This window comes from Pristiophorus japonicus, chromosome 1, assembly GCF_044704955.1.
Source record: "Pristiophorus japonicus isolate sPriJap1 chromosome 1, sPriJap1.hap1, whole genome shotgun sequence".
In the NCBI taxonomy this organism is placed as follows: domain Eukaryota; kingdom Metazoa; phylum Chordata; class Chondrichthyes; family Pristiophoridae; genus Pristiophorus; species Pristiophorus japonicus.
Genome location: NC_091977.1, coordinates 543,116,940 through 543,143,265, shown reverse-complemented (window position 1 = coordinate 543,143,265; position 26,326 = coordinate 543,116,940). Strand labels below are relative to the sequence as shown.

The 26,326-nt window shown below is 46.9% G+C and overlaps 1 protein-coding gene and 1 pseudogene across 3 annotated transcripts in view; one reads left to right on the top strand and one right to left on the bottom strand.

Annotated features, from left to right (window-relative positions):
• LOC139273110 (E3 ubiquitin-protein ligase TRIM39-like) overlaps positions 1-13,549 on the top strand; it is an 89,202-nt pseudogene extending 75,653 nt beyond the window's left edge.
• Positions 1-26,326, bottom strand: part of faim2a (Fas apoptotic inhibitory molecule 2a) — a 251,881-nt gene that overhangs the window by 178,884 nt on the left and 46,671 nt on the right. For 2 of the 3 annotated variants that reach the window (XM_070896954.1, XM_070896971.1), the window contains one exon: positions 1,354-1,628. The gene's annotated coding sequence lies outside the window, so the exon portion shown is untranslated. The remainder of the gene's footprint in view (positions 1-1,353; positions 1,629-26,326) is intronic. The other variant, XM_070896964.1, reaches the window with a different exon arrangement.

Sequence of the window (26,326 nt, the reverse complement as noted above, 5' to 3'; positions counted from 1 at the left end):
AGACAGAACTGAAATATTTGTTCAATTGGTCTGCCATTTCTTTGTTCCCCATTATAAATTCACCTGATTCTGACTGCAAGGGACCTACGTTTGTCTTCACTAATCTTTTTCTCTTCACATATTTATAGAAGCTTTTGCAGTCAGTTTTTATGTTCCCTGCAAGCTTCCTCTTGTACTCTATTTTCCCCCTCTTAATTAAACCCTTAGTGCTCCTCTGTTGAATTCTAAATTTCTCCTAGTCCTCAGGTTTGTTGCTTTTTCTAGTCAAGTTCTATGCCTCTTCCTTGGTTTTAACACTCTCCTTAATTTCCCTTGTTAGCCACGGTTGAGCCACATTCCCCATTTTATTTTTACTCCAGACAGGGATGTACAATTGCTGAAGTTCATGTATGTGATCTTTAAATGTCTGCCATTGCCTATCCACCATCAGCCCTTTAAGTATCATTCACCAGTCTAGCTTAGCCAATTCACGCCTCATACCGTCGAAGTTACCTTTCCTTAAGTTCAGGACACTAGTTTCCGAATTAACTGTGTCACTCTCCATCTTAATAAAGAATTCTACCATGTTATGGTCACTCTTCCCCAAGGGGCCTCGTACAACAAGATTGCTCATTAGTTTCAGTGTCAAATATGACACCAAGGTTGTGAACAGTCCGGTTCAGCCTCACACAGGAGTTGGGGAGAGAGATGGAGTCAGTGTCTAGGGAACGGAGTCTGTGGCAGAGTACAGAATAAAGCTCTCTCTACACTGTCCATTAACTAGGATGTTATTTGTCGATTTGTTCATTTTGATTGTTCAAATACTGTCTCACTGCTTGTTATGATAATTGAATTAATTTATCCATTTCCTTGAATTATAGGAATTCATGAGTTGGAGGACACGGTAAGAGTCTCCATTTTTTTTAAAATCAACACACAAGTGACTTGTGGGAGCATTTCCAGCAAGAGGCGGGGTGGGGTTACACTTTCAACGTATCGCCCGTTATCACGCACGGTCCCTCGAAATAAGGATGCCTTGCTTCCACGCCAAAAAAAGGATGAGTTCACAGGTGTTTCGAATGAAGAACCGCAACTACATGTTGAAGGGTGGAAGATGCCTGTGGGTGGATTTTTTTAATGTGGGTTGGCCGTTGCACACCAGCCACCACACGGGCTTGACAGAGTAGGTCTTGGTCCAGTGGCAAGGATTAACCAGGATGACTGCAGACCTTGTGCGTACACATATCGCAGTGTGGCTGGCCTGTGCTACCCCTGGGCCCCTGGCCCCAAACTCACGCCTCCCCTGGGCCCCAATCACATATCTCCACAGTATCTCACAGCTCTATCGCCCCGACCTCGCTGCTCCTGCTGTACCTGCCCACGCTGCAATCGCTGACCTGGACCATCGCCCTCCTGCACCAGCTCGCACTGTACCTTGCCGTGGTACGCTGCCACGCTGCCCCTGGGGCTCCGCACGCCGATCTTTTATGGCCCCGACTTGCCGCTGATGGTCTCCACGCTGCCTGGTTAACATTGATTTCCATGGTGATGAAAATCCGGCGGTTTCTATAACGGGCGGCCAACCCGCAATGCCAGTTTATACCCAGGTGGCAAAATGAACATCCACCCTGGGGTTTCCTGGAGAAAAACTGGAAACAAAAGCAATGAGCAATGAGAAAGTTTGAGCTGGTTGGGCCTACACTCACTGGGAGGTGATCTTAATGAAACGTATAAAATTCTGAGGGGGCTTGACAGGGTAGATGCATAGAGGATGTTTCTCCTCGTGGGGGAATCTAGAATTGGGGGCATAGTTTCAGAATAAGGCATCGCCCATTTAAAACGGAAATAAGGAGGGATTTCTTCTCCCAGAGGGTCGTGAATCTGTGGAATTCTCTGCCCCAGAGAACTGTGGAGGCTGGGTCATTGAATATATTTAAGGCGGAGATAGACAGATTTTTGAACGATAAGGGAGCAAAGGGTTATGGGGAGCGGGCAGGGAAGTGGAGCTGAGTCCATGATCGGATCAGCCAAGATCTTACTGAATGGCTCGAGGGGCCAAATGTCCTATTCCTGCTCCTATTTCTGAGACTAGTTTGGGGCTCTTTTGGCTAGAATAAAGAAAGTTAAAAGGATACCTGACAAAGGTGTTGAAAATTCTGATAAGCAAATTCAGAAAAAGCCATTTCTATTGGTCGGTGAGTCGGTAACTGAAGGGTATGAAGAGAGAGGTTAAGAGAATTTATTTTAATACAGTGGGTTGTTCGGATATGGAGTGCTGACCAGATTCAAAATCCACAATGCCTTTTAAAAGGTGAAGTGGGTATTTGAAAAATAAAAATTAAAAATAATATGGGTAAAGAGGAGGGTAATTAGATTAAGGGGAAATCTCTTTCAGAAAGCCAGCACAAAGGCTCCCCTCTGTGTTGTAAAGTTGTATATGATTCTGTGATATCCCTCAGTCATTTCATAGAATCATAGGGGCCAATTTTCAGCAAGGCCTCCGCCGATGGCCTCCGAGGTACCGGACGGTACTTTGGGCAGGATATTCATCGCTGAGGTCCCTCGAAGGTCGGCCGGCGGACGGCAAATGAACGATGTAGGCCGCCAATGTGGGCGGCAGCGGGCGGGAGGTCACATTCTCGGCGGCAGAGGCGCTTGCCGCCCAAGTGCCGCTGAGGATGGAGTAGGGTCCATGGAGGGTCGAAGACCTGAAGAACAAAAATCACAAATAAAAAATACAAAAACTATCTGAAGACCTTCAGGGGACCCCATGCAGGTAAGTCGCTGTTGAAAGAAAGTATTTAAATGCTCACTGACCTTTTTTTCAGGTTCTTCAGACTGACCATCGGGGACAGACCAGCCTGCCGCCAGCGGCTCGTTCCCGTTCTGCCGCCGAGTCCCCGCCCGCAGGAATCTGGGAGCTCGGCGGCCGGGAGCTCAGTTGCGCCACTCGGCCGTCCGCTGACGTCAGCGGGCGCTTCCCGGCGGCTCTCCCCTCCCGCCCGCTCCAGGCCACCCCGAAAGTGGCACTGGGCGGGTCTTCAGGAGCAATGTCGCCGGCAGCGGGCGGTGAGATGCTGAAAATCGGCCCCATAGATTCTATGTCAAATAAATCTTGTTATCAGCACTTGTCAGGGCATTTGGTTCAAGATGGTTGACTCTTAACTGCCCTCTGAAGTGGTCCTGCGAGCCTCTCAGTTGTATCAAGCCATTAGGGATGATCAATAAATGGCGACCTTAGGAATATAGGAACAGGATTCGGCCATTCAGCTCCTCGAGCCTCTTCCGCCATTCAATGAGATTATGGCTGGTCTGTATCTTAATGTCACCCACCTGGCTTGGCTCCATATCCTTTTATTCCTTGTCCGCGATGCGCGCATCCCGAGAATACATTTTTGAAAAATCACCCTTAATATGGTTGAATCGTGGAAGCCTGTAGATCACAATCATATCCCGCTGACAACAGGATGGAAAAGGAGAAGAAAGTTCTCCCATTTATATAGCGTCTCTCACGTCCTCAGGACGTCTCAAAGTGCTTCACAACCAAATAATTACATTAGAAGTGTAGTCACTGTTGTTTTGTTTGGAAAAGCAGCGGCCATACAACAAGATCCCACAAACAGCAATGAGATAAATGACCAGATAATCACAGAAAGTTTACAACACAGAAGGAGGCCATTCGGCCCATCGTGTCCATGTTGGCCACCCAGCCTAATCCCACTTTCCAGCACTAGGTCCGTAGCCCTGCAGGTTACGGCTCTTTAAGTGCCCATCCAAGTACTTTTTAAATGTGATGAGGGTTTCTGCCTCTACCACCCTTTCAGTCAGTGAGTTCCAGACTCCCAATAGGTCCTTCCTATCCACTCTATCTAGGCCCCTCATAATTTTATATGCACCAATTAAATTTCCCCTCAGCCTCTCTGTTCCAAAGAACACAACCCCAGCCTATCCAATCTTTCCTCATAGCTAAAATTATCCAGTCCCAGCAACATCCTCATAAATCTCCTCTGTACCCTCTCTTGTGCAATCACATCCTTCCTGTAATGTGTGACCAGAACTGTACACAGTACTCTAGCTGTAGCCTTACCAGTGTTGTATACAGTTCGAGCATAACCTCCCTGCTCTTGTTTTCTATGCCTCGGCTAATAAAGGCAGGTATTCCGTATGCCTTCTTAATCACCTTATCCACCCCGCCTGCTTCCTTTAAGGATCTGTGGACATGCACTCCAAGGTCCTTTTATTCTTTACACTTCTCAGTTTCCTACCATTTACTGTGGATCCCCCTTGCCTTGTTGCCCCTCCTCAAATGCATTACCTCACACTTTTCCGGATTTAATTCCATTTGCCACTGTTCTGCCCAACTCACCAGTTCATCGATATATTCCTGCAGTCTAGAGCTTTCCTCCCAATTTTTGTGCCATCTGCAAATGTATTTATCATACCCCCTACGTTGAAGTCTAAATCATTAATATATACCACAAAAAGCATGGGACCAAGTACTGAGCCCTACGGAACCCCACTGGAAACAGCCTTTGTCACAAAAACACCTGTAAACCATTCCCCTTTGCTTCCTGCCACTGAGCCAATTTTGGAAACAACTTGCCCCTCTCCCTTGGATCCCAGGGGCTTTTACTGTTTTGATTAACCTGCCGTGTGGGATCTTGTCAAAAGCCTTGTTAAAATTCATATACACTACATCAAACACACTGCCCTCATCGACCCTCCTTGTTACCTCCTTAAAAAATTCAATCAAGCTAGTCAAACACAATCTTCCCTTAACAAATCCATGCTGACTGTCCTGATTAATTTTTGTCTTTCTAAATGAAGGTTTATACTATCCCTCAGAATTGATTCCAATAATTTTCCCACCACCGAGGTTAAACTAACTGGTCTGTTAAACAAACTTGGTCTATCCCTTACTCCCTTTTTAAACAATGGTACAATGTTAGCAGTTCTCCAATCCTCTGGCACCACTCCTGTCGCCAAGGGGGATTGGAAAATGATGGTCAGAGCCTCTGCAATTTCCTCCCTGGCTTCTTTTAATAGCCTTGGATATATTTCACCTGGTCCTGGAGATTTATCTACTTTCAAAGATGCTAAACCCCTTAATACTTCCCCTCTTACTATGTTTATCCCATCCAATATTTCACTCTCTTCCTCCTTAACTTCAATATCGCAAAGTGTTCATTAAGTAATCAGTTTTTGGTTGAGGGAAACATTTTTACCAGGACACCTGGAGAATTTCGCTGCTCTTCTTTGGATAGTGTCACGGGATATTTTTTATATCCACCTTAGAGAAAAGATGGGATTTGGTTTACCGACTCATTTGAAAGACGGCATCTCAGACAGTGCAGCGCTCTCTCAGTACTGCCCCTCCGACAGTGCAGCTCTCCCTCAGTACTGCCCCTCCGACAGTGCAACACTCCCTCAGTACTGCCCCTCCGACAGTGCAGCACTCCCTCAGTACTGCCCCTCCAACAATGCAACACTCCCTCAGTACTGCCCCTCCAACAGTGCAACACTCCCTCAATACTGCCCCTCCGACAGTGCAGCACTCCCTCAGTACTGCCCCTCCAACAGTGCGGCGCTCCCTCAGTACTGCCCCTCCGACAGTGCGCCGCTCTCTCAGTACTGCCCCTCCGACAGTGCAGCGCTCCCTCAGTACTGCCCCTCCGAAAGTGCAGCACTCCCTCAGTACTGCCCCTCCGACAGTGCAGCACTCCCTCAGTACTGACCCTCAGACATAGAAACATTGAAAATAGGTGCAGAAGTAGGCCATTCGGCCCTTCGAGCCTGCACCACCATTCAATAAGATTTGGCTGATCATTCACCTCAGTACACCTTTCCTGCTTTCTCTCCATACCCCTTGATCCCTTTAGCCGTCAGGGCCATATTGAATACATCCAATGAACTGGCATCAACAACTCTCAGCGACAGGGAATTCCACAGGTTAACAACTCTCTGAGTGAAGAAGTTTCTCCTCATCTCCTCATGAGTGCGGCGCTCCCTCAGTACTGCACTGGGAGTCTAAGCCTGGATTATGGGCTCAAGTCTCTGAAGTGCAGCTTGGATGTTAAGAATACTTGCATTTTTAATAAAGGATCCTAATTAAATTGCTTGCAAATGTGCAAACGAGACAGTACATTTTCTTCATCTCTTTTTTAATACTCTTCAGTCTTGAAACTTTTGAAGATTTGCAAATGTCAATTGGTAAAGAAGTGTCAGTGGAGAATGGGAGAATGAAAGCCCTGGAGCGTTCTGTCGAGGATCTGCACCAGGCTGTGAAGAGGATGCTTCCGCGAATGTGGCAGAGTGAGTGTGGAACTTGGCGTGGTCAGTGACATTGTGAGTTCTGACCAAATCGTTCATCTTCTAAAAAACAGGACTGGGCTTCCCACAAATCAATCACAACATGGATCATTCGGGCGGGGAAGTGGAGTTGAGGCCAGGATCAGATCAGCCATGATCTTACTGAATGGCGGAGCACGCTCGAGGGGATAGGTGGCCTGCTCCTGCTCCTATTTCTTATGTTCTCATGAAGATAATCCTCGTTCCTAATCTAGTTTTGGTTTGTGTTCTGTATTTCAATTTTGTACTTTATAAAAATCCAACTCATAGGCTGACCGATAAGGTGGCAAGCGAACAAAGACATGGCTCTCACCTTTGAAACTGGTCGTAAACATAGGCATAGTCACTGATGCAAATAAAAAGAATTTTTAACATAGAAACATAGAAGTTTACAGCGCAGGAGGAGGCCATTTCAGACCATCGTGTCCGTGCCGGTCGACAAAGAGCCGCACGGCCCTCGGTCAGCAGCCCTAAAGATTACATATAAACCAATGAACAATGATGGAAAGGCAAAGAGCACCCAGCCCAACCAGTCTGCCCCACACAACTGTGACATCCCTTATACTAAAAACATCTACACTCCATCCCAACCGGAACCATGTGATCTCCTGGGAGAGGCAAAAACCTGACAAAAACCCAGGCCAAGTGAGGGAGAAAAAAAATCTGGGATTTTTTATGTTCTCATGAAGATAATCCTCGTTCCTAATCTAGTTTTGGTTTGTGTTCTGTATTTCAATTTTGTACTTTATAAAAATCCAACTCATAGGCTGACCGATAAGGTGGCAAGAGAACAATGCGATCGACACTAGCCCGGGAGATCACCCTGGCCGTATTCTATTCCCTGCAGTACTTACCATTATATCTGCACCGTCCAACAAAAGGTCATCCAGTCTAATCCCAATTACTAACTCTAGGTCCGTAACCCTGCAGGTTACTGCACTTTAAGTGCCCATCCAACCATCTCTTAAATGTGGTGAGGGTTTCTGAATCCACCACTCTTCCAGGCAGCGAGTTCCAGATCCCCACAACCCTCTGCATAAGGAAGCCCCCCTCAAATCCCCTCTAAACCTTCCACCAACCACCTTAAAACTATGCCCCCTCGTAATAGACCCCTCCACCAATAGCAATAGACCCTTACTATCCACTATGTTCAGGCAATTGAGGTGTACAATATCAATGAGGTCTCCTCTCAACCTCCTCTGTTCCAATGAGAACAAACCCAGCCTATCCAATCTGTCCTCATAACTAAGATTCTCCATTCCGGGCAACATCCTAGTAAATCTCCTCTGCACCCTCTCCAGTGCAATCACATCCTTCCTATAATACGGCGACCAGAACTGCACGCAATGCTCCAGCTGTGACCTAACCAAAGTATTATACAATTTAAGCATAACCTCCCTGCTCTTATATTTTATGCCTTGGCCAATAAAGGCAAGCATTCCATGTGCCTTCTTAACCACCTTATCCACCTGGCCTGCTACTTTCAGGGATCTGTGGACAAGCACTCCAAGGTCCCTTTGTTCATCTACACTATGAAGTGGCTTACCGCTTAATGTGTATACCCTTTCCTTATTAGCCCTCCCAAAGTGCATCACCTCACACTTCTCTGAATTAAATTCCATTTGCCACTGCTCTGCCCACCTGACCAGTAGATTGATATCCTCCTGCAGCCCATGACTTTCCTCTTCATTATCAACCACACAGCCAATTTTAGTGTCCTCTGCAAACTTCTTAATCATACTCCCTATATTCAAATCTAAATTGTTGATATATACCACAAAAAGCAAGGGACCCAGTACTGAGCCCTGCGGAACCCCACTGGAACCATCCTTACAGTCACAAAAACATCCATCAATCATTACCCTTTGCTTCCTACCTCCAAGCCAATTTTGGATCTAACTTGCCACTTTGCCCTGGATCCCATGAGCTTTAATCTTCGTGACCAGTCTACCATGTGGGACCTTATCAAAAGCTTTGCTAAAGTCCATATACACTACATTGGACGCACTACCCTCATCGACCCTCTTGGTTACCTCCTGAAAAAATTCAATCAGGTTAGTCAAACACGATCTTCCCTTAACAAATCCGTGCTGACTGTCCCTAATTAATCCTTGCCTTTCCAAATGCAGATTTATCCTGTCTTTCAGGATTTTTTCCAATAATTTTCCCACCACTGAGGTTAGGCTGACAGGCCTGTAATTACTTGGCCTATCCCTTTTTCCCTTCTTAAACAAGGTACTACATTAGCAGTCCTCCAATCCTCCGGCACCATGCCCAGATCCAAAGAGGACTGGAAAATGATGGTCAAGGCCTCTGCTATTTCCTCTTTTAGTTTGCTCAACAGCCTGGGATGCATTTCATCCGGGCCTGGGGAGTTATCTACTTTCAAAGCTGATAAACCCCTTAATACCTTCTCTCTCACTATTTTGATAGATCAGTCCCAACTACTTGACTTTCCACCAAATCTATCTCTCTGCAGAAACACATGTAGTTTCCTCTTGAACCCATGAATGATTTTCACTTGGATACCCTTCCCTGGTCACTTATTCCGAACTTTAGTACCCTTTGGGTGAAAAGATTCCTTTGACTTTCCTTCTTACTCACAACATCCCTATTTTTAACTTGTGTCCTTTGGGATTTGAGCCCTTGGAGATATGTGAGTGGTTACGGTACTGGACTGCGTGCAGTTTTGGTCACCTTACTTAAGGAAGGATATACTGGCTTTGGAAGGGGTACAGAGACGATTCACTAAGCTGATTCCGGAGATGAGGGGGTTACCTTATGATGATAGATTGAGTAGACTGGGTCTTTACTCGTTGGAGTTCAGAAGGATGAGGGGTGATCTTATAGAAACATTTAAAATCATGAAAGGGATAGACAAGATAGAGGCAGAGAGGTTGTTTCCACTGGTAGGAGAGACTAGAACTGGGGGGCACAGCCTCAAAATACGGGGGAGCCGATTTAAAACTGAGAAGGAATTTCTTCTCCCAGAGGGTTGTGAATCTGTGGAATTCTCTGCCCAAGGAAGCAGTTGAGGCTAGCTCATTGAATGCATTCAAGTCACAGATAGATAGATTTTTAACCAATAAGGGAATTAAGGGTTACGGGGAGAGGGCGGGTAAGTGGAGCTGAGTCCACGGCCAGATCAGCCATGATCTTATTGAATGGCGGAGCAGGCTCGAGGGACTAGATGGCCTACTCCTGTTCCTAATTCTTATGTTCTTATGGACTAGCGCCCCAGAAGTCATGAGTTCAAATCCCAACACGGTAAGTCAGCTATGCAAGCTGGAATCTTCCCATCCTTGCAAGTGTGGGTTTGGAGGTGGGTCTGCTGTCAAAATGGCCCTGACTGACAGCGGGGCGGAAATCTGCTCTGACCCACCTCCATGTCAGTTTCTCAACTATCGGGTCTGCCTGCAGATCGCAGGCCCAACACTAAGCGGCGGCTCAGTTAATAAAGGTAGTTAATTGGTAGTTTAATGCTACTTAAAAGCAGGCACTTACAATTTTATCAACCTTTTGATGAGTTTGCTGTCCCTCGGGGAACACGCCAGGTACGTGTGTCGGGTTCTCAATGACTCTCCATTACTTTGGCTAGTTGACAACTGCAAAAGTGGTATAAAAGCTACCATTTCGCAGCTGTTCACTTTCCAATGTCAGAAGCTGAAACCTTCAGGATTTAGAAGAAACTTTTGAGCTGTATGCAGTTTGGAAGTGTTTGCAGTGAACTCTCTATTCACTGTCACCTTGGAGCAACCTCTCTCACCATTGACAGATCGCTTCTGTCATCTCAACCTCACCTGTCATCACCTTGAAAAAATCTCACCTTGGTCCTCAAAATCCCACCACGATCAGTCCCCACACCAGCATCACTAAACACACCAGCATCACCAACAAACAACACCAACCTTCTCTGCAATCAAATAATGCTGCACATGACACAGGGCATCAGCACCTGACCACATTGCTGCCCGGGATGCCAGGGATGGCCTCACCATGGCCAGATTTACTTCACTTGATGCTGTATACCCTGGCTGCCACATGATGCACCAGGTTGGCGACACCTCACACCAGCTCCATAAAGCATCCCTGTAATGCTCAAGCCATTCCTTTCACACCATTGTGGGGGGGTACTCTTATGTCTCACCATTCACTACAACTCACTAAGCTACTTACAAAGGTGCCCACAAATCTGTCCAAGAAGGCAAAGTGTTGAAAATAAAGATTTCAACGTTTGACAACACATCAACATTAACTTTACATGAACATTGCCTAAAGGACCCAAGTGTGTTGTTAGTTGGTATGATTGGACAAGAATGAGGGTGAGTGTGAGGGGTGGCTAGTGAGATGGGGAAGTGATAATGTAGATAGAGAGGGATGGGTGGAGGCACATAGTGAGTTAGTGTGAGTAAGGATGTGCAGGGGTAGAGTGGGGAAGGCAGAGTGATGGAAATGTGATGAGTGGCACAGCAGGATGAGGTTGAGTGTGGCTTTGCAATAACGTTTCGTGATCTACTGAGATCATTGAAAGGTTTGTACCACTGCAGCCAGGTCCTACTGACAATATCCCTGCTTGTGCCCTCCTATGCAATGTGCAACCAGGCTGTGTTGGTGTCCTGGGGTGGTCTGTCGCCCATTGGAAGGGAAGAGGACCTCCCTCTATAAGCATCTGGAGGAAGTGATGGGAGAGCCTGGGTGCAGCCGTGCCCCTTAGTGCAGTGTTTGTCAGTGTTTGCTGCACCTCAATGCTGCAGATCATCATCATAGGTAGTCCCTCGAAACCAGGATGACTTGCTTCCACGCCAAAAAAGGATGAGTTCACGGATGTTTCAATGAAGGACCTAATATTCCAGGTCCTGAACTAACATCCTGAAGGGTGGAAGATATCTGTGCATGGATTTTTTTTAACGTGGGGTGGCCGTTGCACATCAGCCACCACACGGGCTTGAAAGAGGCTCGGTCTTGGTCCAGTGGCAAGGTTGTCCAAGGCGACTGGAGACATGCTCTGCTGCACGGACCCAGTGCGCACACATATCGCAGTGTGGGCTGGGCCCGTGCTGTCCCTGGGCCTTCGCCGAACTCATGCCTCTCCTGAGTCCCGATCACGTCCCTCTACAATCTCTCGCTGCTCTTTCGCCCCGACCTCACCGCTCCTGCTGTACCTGCAGAGTCCTACAACAAAACGGTAAGCACCCTAGAGAACGATTCTCACGCAGGTCGGGGCCTCCACGCTGCTCCCGAGGCCGCTCGCCGCTCCTTTTATGGTCCCGACCTGCCGCTGGTGTTCTCACGCCGGTCGAGGTCTCCCTCTGTAAGTGCTCCAAAGTTACACGTAGCGGCCAGTTCAGTTAATGAAATAATATGCTGTTTGATTGGTTCACCGTTCCCCTGCCCCCCTTTTACGAAATTGGTCATGCTGCAGAACTCTGAAAAGAACTGTCAAAATCAATGTGGGCATGGTCCCTTTAAGGATGATGACGAATCATCAAATGACGTAATCAGACCCACTTCCTGTTAATTGGCCAGGAAACTCGCCAGGCGGGCTTAACACGCCCCATCTAGGGAAAATTGCTCCGCGAGGGTGGGATGGAGCCGGTTGCGGGTTTCCCACACGCCCAATGCTGGCCTCCCCGGTCTCGCTACGAGTGGGGCCATCGTGTGGGACTTGAGTCATGTGTACGCCAGACCAGGTAGGGTTGCCAGGTTGTCTTCTCTACAGACACTAGTGAACCAATCAAGCAGCTTTCACTGGGAACTTTTCCTTGTGCCAGCCCACAAATTACCAGAGTTATTGAATTCAATTCCACAGCTTGTCCTGGAGCGACTTGAACTAATGGCAACAAACTTGCATTTATATAGCACCTTTAACATAGTAAAACCTAGGCGCTTCACAGGTTATCAAACAAAAATTGACACAGAGCCGCATAAGGAGATATTAGGACAGGTGGCCAAAAGCTTGGTCAAAGAGGTAGGTTTGAAGGAGGAGAGAGAGGCGGAGAGGTTTAGGGAGGGAATTTCAGAGCTTAGGCAGCTGAAGGTACGGCCGCCAATGGTGAAATGATAAAAATTGGGGCTGCGCAAGAGGTCAGCATTGGAGGAGTGCAGAGATCTTGGAGGGTTGTGCTGGTAGAGGTTGCTAAGAGTTACCACTTGGTTGTTAGTCCAGTGTCAGAAGCACTGCACTACCATACCAGAGCTGAGATCAAGAATGCCAAATTGTGGAATCACATGACCAAACACTGTCACTATTGATTCACATTTTTAGATGTTGAACAATGTAGAGTTAGTAATTATTTTCAAGTTTTAGTAACTTTTTTTTAACATGGTGCAGATTCAAGGAATATCACCTTTGATGAGAATACAGCACACAGGAATTTGACTTTGTCAAGTGATCTGCGTTCAGTCCAATACAATCCAATGTCCACAAGTGTCCAAGACAAGCCAGCGCGATTTGAAAGTTCTTTCAATGTCCTGACGAATGAGAGTTTCTCATCGGGCAAACACTACTGGGAGATGAAAGTAAGGAACAAGGATGGGTGGAACCTACTCCACTATCGCCAGGAAAGGCAAAGGTAAAGAAACTATTCTGGGAACGAACAAATTCTCGTAGTCTCTCAGGTTGGTTGACAAGGAATACTACGCACTCCATGCTGATGAGTCAATTTTGCTCGATCTGAACAGAGACTACAACTGTGAACGGCTGGGAATATTTATGGATTACGAGGATGGGCGCTTGTCTTTCTACAACGTTTACCGAGGCACTCACATTCACTCCTTTAAAGCAAAGTTCCGTAAACCGTTATTTCCCGCATTCAATCCCGTCTCAACCTTGAATTCAAAAATTGACGAGCCAATTGTGTTGTGCCACTTAGCCTCCACGATGAATGGGATTGCCAACAGCGACACAACTGAAATATAGGATGAAGAGCCCCGAAGGATCCTCGGTGTAACCTTGGAAGAATGACTCAGAAAGCATGTTACATTGCATCCTTAATTTACTAAAGAATTAGAGTGGCTTGATAAATATTTCACTGGAATAGCACTTTTTATTTATGCCCAGATGATTGTTTCTTTGGCTGGTTCAGGATGGTGCATTTTGACAATACCAGTGTATGTTCTGGCACAAGAACCACATTCAATCATTGCCAACATGGAGGTGTTAAAAAAAATGCACCATACCCTCATATTTCTTGTTCATTTTCAAGTCCTTCACATAGATTTAATTATTGGTACTAAACTGCAGCTGGCAAAGCTTTAATTTTGGTTATGTAAGCCTAATATATTTTCCTCCGCAAAGAATTATGTATCACAATATTCATGCCTGTCTTAGTCACTGTCTCTCTCCAAAAGAGTGATGGTCCTTGTGTAATATAGAATATAGATATATTGGATAATTAGAAGTGATCCCAAGGCACTAAATCATAGTGGGGGTAGAGGTAGAGGGTTAGACACAATTCATAAACTGGACAGTGTTCCAATGGGAGCTTTTAACATAGAAAAATGACCCAAGGCACTTCACAAAGAAATAAAGAAAAATATGGAGGCTAAACCAAAGGAGACAAGGAGGCGTCTCCAAAAGCTTTTTCAAAGAGGTTTGGTTTAAGGAGAGTCTTAAAGGAGGAGAGAGAGGTGGAGGCACAATTTGAACATGATTATTTATGTTTCTATTTGCTTTCTTGTCAGAAATAAATGTACCTTATTTTCAAACAAGAGAATGGTGTATATTGAAACATGTGTTTTTTGCTCAGCCACTTTATTTAAATATTTGTTAGCAAACATTCTATAAATATAAATTTCAGGAAAAAAATTGCAAGAGTTCTGCTGAGGCCTTATAAGGATATCAAACAATTTCAAAGTTTACAGCACGGAGGGAGGCCATTTCGGCTCATCGTGTCCGTGCCGGCCAACGAAGAGCTCCCCAGCCTAATCCCACTTTCCAGCTCTCGGTCCGTAGCCCTGTAGGTTACAGAAATTCAAGTGCACATCCAAATTTTAAATGTGGTGAGAGTTTCTGCCTCTACCACCCGTTCAGGCAGTGAGTTCCAGACCCCTACCACCCTCTGGGTGAAGACATTACCCCTCAAATTCCTTCTAAATTTTCTTTATAAATCTATGTCCCCTGGTTGTTGACCCCTCTGCTAAGGGAAATAAGTCTGCCCTATCCACTCTATCTCGGCCCCTCAATAAGGTCTCCCCTCAGCCAACTCTGTTCCAAAGAAAACAATCCTAGCCTATTCAATCTTTCCTCATAGCTAAAATTCTCCAGTCCAGGCAACATCCTCGTAAATCTCCTCTGTACCCTCTCCAGTGCAATCACATCCTTCCTGTAATGGTGACCAGAACAGCACGCAGTACTGTAGCTGTGGTCTAACTCGTGTTTTATACAGTTCAACCATAACCTTCCTGCTCTTGTATTCTATGCCTCGACTAATGAAGGCAAGAATCCCGAATGCCTTCTTAATGACCTTATCTACCTGTCCTGCTACCTTCAGGGATCTGTGGACATGAACTCCAAGGTCCCTCTGTTCTTCTATACTTCTCAGTGTCCTACCATTTATTGTGTATTCCCTTGCCTTATTAGCCCTCCCCAAATGCATTACCTCACACTTCTCCGGATTGAATTCCATTTGCCACTGTTCTGCCCACCTGACCAGTTCATTGATATCCTTCTGCAGTCTACAGCTTTCTTCTTCATTATCAACCACACAGCCGATTTTTATATCATCTGCAAACTTCTTACTCATGCCCCCTACATCCAAATCTAGATCACTGATATCTACCACAAAAAGCAAGGGACCCAGTACCGAGCCCTGCGGAACCCCACTGGAAACAGCCTTCCAGTCACAAAAACACCCATTGACCATTACCCTTTGCTTCCTGCCTCTGAGCCAATTTTGGATCCAACTTGCCACTTTGCCCTGGATCTCATGGACTTTTACATTTTTAAGACCAGTCTGCCATGTGGGACCTTATCAAAATCCATAAAAACCATGTCAAACGTACTACTCTCAACAATCCTCCTTGTTACCTCCTCAAAAAATTCAATCAAGTTAGTCAAACACGACCTTCCCTTAACAAATCCACACTAACTCTCCTTGATTAATCCGTGTCTTTCTAAATTAAGATTTATCATGTCCCTCAGAATTTTTTCCACTAATTTTCTCACCACCGAGGTTAGGCTGACTGGCCTGTAATTACTCGGTCCAGCCCTTTCTCCCTTTTTAAACAACGGTTAGCAGTCCTCCGGCACCATACCTGTAGCCAGAGAGGATTGAAAAATGATGGTCAGAGCCTCTGCTATTTCCTCTCTTGCTTCTCTTAACAGCCTGGGATACATTTCATCCGGGCCTGGGATATATCCAATTTCAAAGATGCTAAACCCCTTAATACTTCCTCTCTCACTATGTTTATTTCATCTAATATTTCATTCTCCTCCTCCTTGATTACAATTTCTGCATCGCCCCTCTCTTTTTTGAAAACAGACGCAAAGTATTCATTCCAACTACATCTTCCACCTCTACTCACAGGGTACCTTTATGGTCTCTCATCAGCCCTACTCATTCTTTGGTTATCTTCTTGCTCTTAATGTATTTATAAAACAGCTTTGGGTTTTCCTTGATTTTACTTGAGAATATTTTTTCATACCCTCTCTTTGCTTTCCTAATTTCCTTTTAACATCACCCCTGCACATTCTATACTCCTCTAGGGTTTCTGCAGTATTGAGCCCTCGGTATCTGTCATAAGCCTCCCTTTTTTTCCTTTATCCTACCCTGTATGCCCCTTGACATCCAGGGAGCTCTAGAACCCTCACATTCTCCTTCTTGAATGCCTCCTAGTGCTCCGACGCTGATTTATCTTCAAGAAGCAGTTTCCAGTCCAATTTGGCTAAATAACATCTCAGCTCCGTAAAATTGGCTTTTCCCCAATTGAGAACTTTTATTCCTGGTCTATCTTTGTTCTTTTCCATAACTACCCTAAATCTAACTGAATTATGATCACTACCACCAGAATGCTCTCTCACTGATACCCGTTCCACTTGCCCAGCCTCATTCCCTAAATAAAGTCCAAAACCATGCCCTTTCTTATTGGGCTTGCTACGTACTTTATCCTCCTTTACCTTCAATCTCCTAACTAACCTGTTCTTAAACGGTCTCTGCTTCAATCACCACCTCTGTTAATGAATTCCATAGTCTCACAACCGTCTGTGTAAAAGAGTTTCTCATTACATTTAAGGTTATAGCTATGTTCCCTCATTCTAGATCCGTCAACCACTGGAAAAATGCTGCTCCTATCTACTCTGTCCCATTCCTTTACAATTTTAAACATCCCTATCAAATCATCTTGTAATCTCCTCCAGTCTAACAAAGGCAACCTGGGAACTCTCCCTTGATGTAGGGCGCATGGGAGAAACATTTTTCCTTTGAATGTTCGGGCCAATGTCATCATCATAGGCAGTCCCTCAAAGCGAGGATGACTTGCTTCCACGCCAAAAAGGAATGAGTTCACAGGTGTTTCAATGAAGGACCTAATATTCCGGATCCCGAACTACAACCTGAAGGGTGGAAGATGCCTGTGCGTGGATTTTTTTAACGTGTGGTGACCGTTGCACACCAGCCACCACACGGGCTTGACAGAGCTAGGTCTTGGTCCAGTGGCAAGGATTACCCAAGATGACTGGAGACCAGCTCTGCTGCACGGATCTAGTGTGCACACATATCGCAGTGTGGGCTGGCCTGTGTTGCCCCTGGGCCCACGCCTCTTCTGGGCCCCGAACTCTCGCCTCTCCTGAGCCCCGGTGACATCCCTCTGCAATCTCTCGCTGCTTCTTCACCCCGACCTCGCTGCTCCTGCTGTACCTGCCCACGCTCCAATCACCGACCTGGATCTTGGTGACGTCCCTCTTCGCTGCCATTGCTCTCTTCAGCACTAACAGCCCCACCTTAAACTGCAAAGTAATTCAGAGACATTCTATACCAGCTACTGTTTGTTAATCTGGGCATAAACTCAGCTACGAAGGATTGCAACTGATTTCTGCTGAAATGTTGTTATGAGATGCTCCTTCAGTTATAAACGTCTCTCACTCAGAACACTGTTGTAATTCTCTCTTGTTCTGGAAGAGGCTGGTATGTGGAATTAATTCTTCAAATAAAAAGAGCACAGGACATTGATGGGAAGTATGTAAACTAATTAAAGCTTGCTGAGTTTACTCTGACATTGAACGTGCTCGAATGTTGATCATTGTTCATGGAGTTGTTCATACCCTGACTCCTGCTTATTCCTTAGAATGACATTTATTTTGTGCCTGTGAGAAACGGCGTGCAGCAGATGTATGGGAACACCATCGCCTCCAAGTTCACTTCCAGGTCACACACCATCCTGACTTGGACATACATCATCCATTCCTTCATCGTCGCTGTGTCAAAATCTCTCTACCGATCAGCATTATGGGAGCACCTTCACCACACGGACTGCAACGGTTCAAGAAGGCGCATTGTCACCTTGTCAAGTGGATAAGCAGATAATATAAAAAGAAACATAAAAATGAAGTTGAAAGTTACCCCAATAGATTTGCTATAGGGAGCACAATATCAAAATTTGATAATGCTAGAAAAGTTGGGAGTTGGGCAAGCAGTGCGGAATACTGTAGAAGACTAGAGAACACAGGTGGGTGGGCAGAATGGACAAATAGGTGGCAGATGCAAATTAATAGAGAGAAGAGACATTTTGGGAGGAAAAACAAGGAATGGGAACATACACTGGAAAGATGCTGAAGAATACAGAGGAGTAAACATACCCCTATGGCGCAAATACATGTGCCGGACTTTCCTAGAGGGTTCTCTGGGCACCGTAACTGAAACGGAAGATAAACCCTGGATAGATGGGGTTTCTGACGATCTCTATAAGTTCATATGGTGTCTGATTTGGAGAACCTCTGAGGAAATTCATGGCAATAATTTCTTGAAAGTGCAGGTAGAGGAAGCCAATAAAAGGCCAATAGGATTTGGGGTTTATATACAGGAGTATCGAGTTACAAGACTAAGACTAGAGTTATTGCCCATCCCTAGTTGGCCTTGAGAAGGTGGTGGTGAGTCGCCACCTTGATAAATTTGTACAAAGCAATGGTTAGGCCGCAGCTGGAGCACTGTGTGCAGTCCTGGGTACCCATTATAGAAAATATGTTAAATTCATACAGCACATACACCAGAACGATCCCAGGGATGAGAAACTACAGTTGTGACATGGCACTTGAGATGCTGCGACTATTTCCACTGGAGCAGAGAAGGCTAAAAATGACCAACAGTTTTGACAGAGTGAATAGGGAAAGACCATTTCCTCTAGAGAGGACATCAGTTTCAAATTGTCAGTAAATGAGGAATCAGATAAGGAAAACATCCCTTTGCATGGAATGTTGTTGAAGAGCGGATCATTTTGCTACTGGGAGTGGTTGAGGTAACGACCATTATATCTTTCAATAGAAAATTGGATAATTATTTGAAGCAGATGATAATACAGGGCTATGGGAAGAGAGCGGGGCAGTGGGATTCGTTTTAGATTGCTCTAGCAAACAGCCAGGACAGAAAAGGTGGGTCGAATGGCATCCTTCTGTGCTAGAACATAAGAAATAGGAGCAGGAAAAGGGCATTTGGCTCCTCAAGCCTGCTCCGCCATTCAATAAGATCATGGCTGATCCAATCATGGACTCAGCTCCACTTCCCTGCCTACTCCCCAAGCTGTAAACATCTAAGGCTCTATGCAATGGCTCAGTACCAAACCGCATAGTGCATGTCATATTAAACACTTGGAAAGCCATATAAAGGGATGTTCTAAATCCATTTTCTAGTAGTTCTGCAGGGAGCCGATATATTGCAGTTCAGTGATGGGAAAAGTTCTGTGGTGACTTGTTCTGGTTCTCCTGCCTCTTCACACTGGTCAGAAAGGATATGGAAAGGGTATTTCTAAGACCGGTGGAACATTTGCTGATAACAACAAGCTATGTGGCTTGGAAAAAAGACTGAAAGAGATCTAGACTAACTCAATGGATAGAGTTTAATACTGCATAAAGGAACAGGGAAAATGAAATGTGTTCATAATAAGTGGACAATTAAACAATCAACAGGAGGAGGCAGCTTCATGACAGCACTGGTCGCAGTCAATGGGAATCTGGCGGAAAGCTCTCCACTGGCTGGAGCCATACCTAGCACAAAGGAAGATGGTTGTGGTGGTTGGACGTCCGTCATCACAGCCTCAGGAGTTCCTCGGGGCAGTGTCCTAGGCCCAACCATCTTCAGTTGCTTCATCAATGACCTTCCCTCCATCATAAGGTCAGAAGTGGGGATGTTCACTGATGATTGCACAGTATTCAGTTCCATTCGCAACTCCTCAGATAATGAAGCAGTCCGTGCCCGCATACAGCAAGACCTGGATGACATTCAGGGTTGAGCTGATAAATGGCAAGTAACATTCGCGCCACACAAGTGCCAGGCAATGACCATCTCCAAGAGTCTAACCACCGCCCCATGACATTCAATGGTATTACCATCACCGAATCCCCCACCATCAACATCCTGGGGTCACCATTGAGCAGAAACTTAACTAGACCAGCCACATAAATACCGTGGCAACAAGAGCAGGTCAGAGGCTGGGTATTCTGCGGCGAGTGTCTCACCTCCTGACTCCCCAAAGCCTTTCCACCATCTACAAGGCACAAGTCAGGAGTGTGATGGAACACTCTCCACTTGCCTGGATGAGTGCAGCTCCAACAACACTTAAGAAGCTCGGAACCATCCAGGACAAAGCAGCCCGCTGATTAGCACCCCATCCACCACCTTCAACATTCACTCCCTCCACCACCGGCGCACCGTGGCTGCAGTGTGTACAAGATACACTGCAGCAACTCGCCAAGGCTTCTTCGGCAGCACCTTCCAAACCCGCAACCTTTACCACCTAGAAGGACCAGGGCATGTGAGCACCATCACCTGCAGGTTCGCCTCCAAGTCACGCACCATCCTGACTTGGAAATATATCGGCGTTCCTTCATCATCGCTGGGTCAAAATCCTGCAATTCCCTCCCTAACAGCACTGTGGGAGCACCTTCACCACACAGTTCAAGAAGGTGGCTCACCACCACCTTTTCACGGGGCAATTAGGGATGGGCAGCGACGCCCACATCCCATGAACGAATTTTAAAAAATACCCACGGGGAAAGGATTTGGGGGTGATCATTGACCATCCACTGGGGGCCTCCAGGCAATATTAGGGACATTTGACCATAAGCTGATACTAATTATTCTAACCTTATATAGATTATTGATGATGTTACATTTGAGATATCAAGGCAAATTCGCCAGTCCGTAACTCCAAAAGGGGAGCTGCATTCAAAGGCCACCCAGATTGGAGAATTGTATGGTAGCCCTGTCTCCAATCTGCATTCTCTGTGAGCACAGCTCTTTGTTGGGCGTGAATTTACCCTATTCCGTAAAGTTTTGAGCAACTGTCCCCCAGAAGTGAGAATGTGGAACTCGCTACCATGGGGAGTAGTTGAGACTCGCTACCACGGAGAGGAGTCTTCCCCCTGCACAGCTGACCCTTTCTCCTGTTTTCAGAATTCTCGCTCTACCTGGACCCCTCCCTCTGGCCTCTTACCCTCTCTAGACCTCATCATTGACATCGGCCGACTCAATTTCTCTGCTCCCTTCACTCACTCCAACCTACCTTCCTCTGAACTTGCAACACTCCGCTCGCTCAGATCCAACCCCAATCTTGTCATCAAACCCGCTGACAAGAGTGGCGCTGTTGTTGTTTGGTGAACCTTGCAGAGGCTGATCGCCAACTCTCTGACACTTCCTCCTACCTCCCGCTGGACCATGACCCCACCACTGAACATCAAGCCATCATTTCCCAGACCGTCACTGACCTCATCTCCTCTGAAGATCTTCCCTCCACAGCTACCAACCTCATAGTTCCCCAACCCTGTACAGCCTGCTTCTACCTCCTTCCCAAGATCCACAAGTGGGACTGCCCTGGTAGACCCATCATTTCAGCCTGTTCTTGCCCCACAGAACTTATTTATTTTTATCTCGACTCTTTTTTCTCCCCTTGTCACTCTCTTCCACCTACATCCGCGACTCCTCCGACGCCCTCCGTCACTTTAACAGTTTCCAGTTTCCTGGCCCCAACCGTCTCCTTTTCATCATGGACTTTCAATCCCTCTACACTTCCATCCCCCACCAGGATGGCCTGAGGGCGCTCCGCTTCTTCCTCGAGCAGAGGCCCAACCAGTCCCCATCCCCCACCCTCCTCCGCCCGGCTGAACCTGTTCTCACATTAAACAACTTCTCCTTTAACTCCACTCACTTCCTCCAAATTAAAGGTGTTGCTATGGGAACCTGCATGGGTCCTAGCTATGCCTGCCTTTTCGTGGGCTATGTGGAACATTCTTTGTTCCAGTTCAACTCAGATCCCCTCCCTCACCACTTTTTCCGGTACATTGATGATTGTATCGGTGCCGTTTCCTGCTCTCGCCCTGAACTTGAAAATTTAATTCACTTCCTATCTAATTTCCACCCTTCCCTCACCTTCACATGGTCCATCTCCGACTCTTCCCTTCTCTTCTTCGACTTCTCTGTCTCCATCTTTGGGGATAGGCTTTCGACGAGTATCCACTATAAGCCCACGGACTCCCACAGCTCCCTGGACTACACTTCCTCCCATCCCGCATCCTGTACGGACTCCATTCCACTCTCCCAGTTTCTCCGTCTCCGTCGCATCTGCTCTGATGACGCCACCTTTCTTTCACACTAGTGCCTCTGACATGTCTTTCTTTTTCCTCAACCGAGGATTCCCGTCCACTGGGGTTAACATGGCCCTCGATCGTGTCAGTCCTATTTCCTGCACCTCTGCTCTCACCCCTTCCCCTCCCTCTCAGAACCACGACAGTGTTCCCCTTGTCCTCACCTTTCACCCCACCAGCCTCCACGTTCAACGGATCATTCTCCGCCATTTCCGCCACCTCCAGCGTGATCCCACCACCAATCACATCTTCCCCTCCCCTCCCCTCTCAGCCGAAGGGATCGCTCCCTCCGCGGCACCCTGGTCCATTCCGCAGTCACCCCTTGCTCCCCCTCCCCTTCCCACGGCACCTTCCCGTGCAAGCGCAGGAGATGCAACACCTGCCCTTTTACATCCTCCCGTCCCACTATCCAGGGCCCCAAACACTCCTTCCAGGTGAAACAGTAATTTACTTGTACTTCTTTCAATTTAGTATACTGTATTCGCTGCTCACGATGTGGTCTCCTCTACATTGGGGAGACCAAGCGTAAATTGGGTGACCGCTTTGCGGAACACCTCCGTTCAGTCCGTAAGTGTGACCCTGAGCTTCCGTTCGCCTGTCACTTTAATTCTCCGCTCCACTCCCACTCTGACCTCTCCGTCCTCGGTCTCCTCCATTGTTCCGATGAATCTCAACGCAAGCTCGAGGAACAGCACCTCATCTTTTGTTTAGGCACTTTACAGCCTTCTGGATTCAACATCGAGTTCAACAATTTCAGAGCGTAACCGCTGCCAATCTTTGGCTCCCTTCCCCCGCCCCCCTGGCCACCCACCCCGCCCCCTCCCCCCCACCAGAGCCTGCTGCTTTCTTTTTCTCTCCTTGTCTAATGGCAGTTCATTATCCCACCATTCACAATCTATCATGACTAATGTTTTTCTAACTCCTGGCATCATTTGAATTTGGGCCATCATCCCTTTGTCTCTCTAATTTCTCCTGTCTTCCAACCTACCACAGACCTTCCCTTTGGTTTTTTCTCCCCCTCCCCCTTTCAGCGCTTGTTAAGAATCCGTTCTTTCCGAACACACTCCAGTTCTGACGAAGGGTTGTCGACCCGAAACGTTAACTCTGCTTCCTCTCCACAGATGCTGCCTGACCTGCTGAGATTTCCAGCAATTTCTGTTTTTATTCCAGATTCCAGCATTTTGCTTTGTGTTGGAGTAGTTGAGACGATTAGTATAGATACATTTAAGGGGATGCTAGATAAGCATATGAGAGAAGGGAATTGAGGATTATGCTGATAGAGTGACATGGGGAAGGATGGGAGGAGGCTTGAGTGGTACATGGACTGCTTGGGCCGAATGGCCTGTTTCTGTGCTATAGACTCGATGTAATTCTATGTAAGGCTACATTGAAAAGTTTTGGAGAAAAGTTTTACGGATGATTCTGAGACTTAGGGCTCTTAAGCTATGAGGGGAGAATAGCAGAAATGAAACATGTTGGCTTGGAATTTCCCCGGGGTTACCCGCAAGGAAGATTGTCGAAGCTACGGAGAGACGGTGTAAATGGCAATGATATGGCCAATTATGGAGTTTCTCCTACCAAAGTTACTGCCAGAGATAGAAACATAGAAATTTACAGCGCAGAAGGAGGCCATTTCGCTCTGGCCGACAAAGTGCCGCACGGCCCTCAGTCAGCAGCCCCAAAGTTTACATACAAACCCATGAACAATGACGGAAAGGCAAAGAGCACCCAGTCCGCCCCACACCACTGCAACACCCCTTATACTGAAACATTCTACACTCCACGCCAACCGGAGCCATGTGATCTCCTGGGAGAGGCAAAAACCAGATAAAAACCCAGGCCAATTTAGGGAGAAAAAATCTGGGAAAATTCCTCTCCGACCCATCCAGGCGATTGAAACTAGTAAAGGAGATCACCCTGGCCGTATTCTATTCCCTGCAGTACTTACCATCGTATCTGCGCCGTCCATCAAAAGATCATCTAGTCTAATCCCAATTACCAGCTCTAGGTCTGTAACCCTAGATGAGGACTACCCTGCAGAAATTCATGGCTGTTGTCATTAGCGAAGGAGGGGATTATCCAAGATTTGAAAACACTAAGAGGGAAAGGTAATGTGGATGTAAGTAGGTTTGATTTCACACTGCACTTATGAGAGCAGTAAATGACACCCCCATCATGGTATTGGAACTTACAAGTGTGATCCGATACAAACAAAGTCTGGGAAGATTTCCAAATCCCATGGGAGATGAAGTTGCAGGAGAAACAAGAGGACTTGTTGATGGGAAGGTAAGACTGGTACAAATCTAATTGTACTGGGCTTATATTCCCTGGAGCTTTGTGCTGATACATGACTGACAGACTGACGTACTTAATCCATCTCAGAGGGGATTTGACTGAAATTTTAAACACTTTGACATAGAAGGTTAATTGCATTTCTCTGAGCTTCCTGCTATCAAGGATTAACAATTCTTGTTGTGACTTGGCAACTTTATCTGACTTCTGCACTTGAGTGTGAACTGATAGCAAGGTAAGACGGAACAAGAACCCTTCGAATCTCAACGCCGTGAGCGTGAAGAGGTCAGGCGCAGGCAGCGGAAGGAGCATGTAGTAAATTAGTTCCACCCCTCCCCTTCCCCCGACGAATGTCTGTCCCACCTGTGACAAGGTCTGTGGCTCTCGCATTGGACTGTTCAGCCACCAAAGGACTCACTTTAGGAGTGGAAGCAAGTCTTCCTCGATTCTGAGGGACTGCCTATGATGATGATGATTGTTATGTAATGTCCAGGTACATTAAATGTATAAGTACAATGGTGCGCCACAGAGGGCACTGTGGTGGGAGACCTGAAAGTACCTGCAAGACAGAGTATAAAAGGCTGCCCACCACACCTGAGAGGCACTCTGGAGTTGCACAATAAAGGACTAAGGTCACAGCAGTTACAACAACACGAGACCGTGTGGAGTCAGTGATTTGAGTGCTACATACATTACATTGGCGACAAGGACACGGACGAACTTCACACAACCATGGCTACTCTGGGCTCGTTAAAGGATTTTAGGGTGGGCAATGATTGGGAGGCCTTCATGGAAAGGCTCGAGTACTACTTTACAGGTAACGACCTGACGGGGAACACGGACGCACTGAGAGAGAAGCGTAAGGCGATATTGCTTCCCAGTTGTGGCGATGAGGTTTACTGTCTCGTCAGGGATTTGCTGGCACCCGAGAGCGCCAGGGACAAGTCATATGAAGAGCTGATCACACTCATTCATGACCAACTGAAACCGAAGGCAAGCTTCCTCTCGGCCCGGCACAAATTCTACCACCACTGCAGACCTGAGGGCCAGGATGTCACCAAATATGCTGCGGACCTCAGGAGACTCGCGGCGCCGTGTGATTTTTGCACACACCTTGACAAGGCGTTGTGGGATGTTTTTGTTATGGGGATTGGCCATGAGGGTCTCCTTCACAGGCTGCTATCCACTGAACCTACAGTCACCCTGAAGCAAGCCATCACCATCAGTAGGGCATTCATGACCTCGACTTGCAGCACTTAGCAGATGATCCACACAGTCTCGAACCCGGCAGGCACTGTCCACAGGATAGCGCCCACCACGGACAAAACTGCAGAACGTGGCTCTGCCCAGGGCAGAGAGCACGGACCTCGGGGTCCTGGAACTCAGAGTCCGCCGAGGAGAGCTAATCGAGTAGCACCATTCTGGCGCTGCGAAGGAAGCCATGGGGCTCACCGGTGCAGTTTGCGGAGTATACTGCAATACCTGCCACACGAAAGGCCATCTTCAGCGTATGTGCACAAGAAACCTGACTCACCGTGTGGCTGAGGAGAGGGTAGATGATCCACCATCCAGCGAGGAGCAGGCAGAAGAAGATGAGGTGCTTGGACTATATATGTGCACCCACGATTTGGCTCCAGTGATTATGGAGGTCAAGATTAACGGAGTCCCAGTGAGTATGGAAGTGGACACTGGATCGGGTCCGTCATTGATGAGTCAGAGAACTTTTGATAAACTGTGGGTCAACCCAAGCTGGTCCCGGTCACGGCAAAGCTGCGCACCTACACCAAGGAACTGATACCTGTTCTTGGCAGAGCGATGTGCAGGTATCTCACGGGGACGAGACGCACGGTTTACCTTTGTGGGTCATTGCAGGCGATGGGCCAATGCTACTAGGCAGGAGATGGATGGGGAATGTCT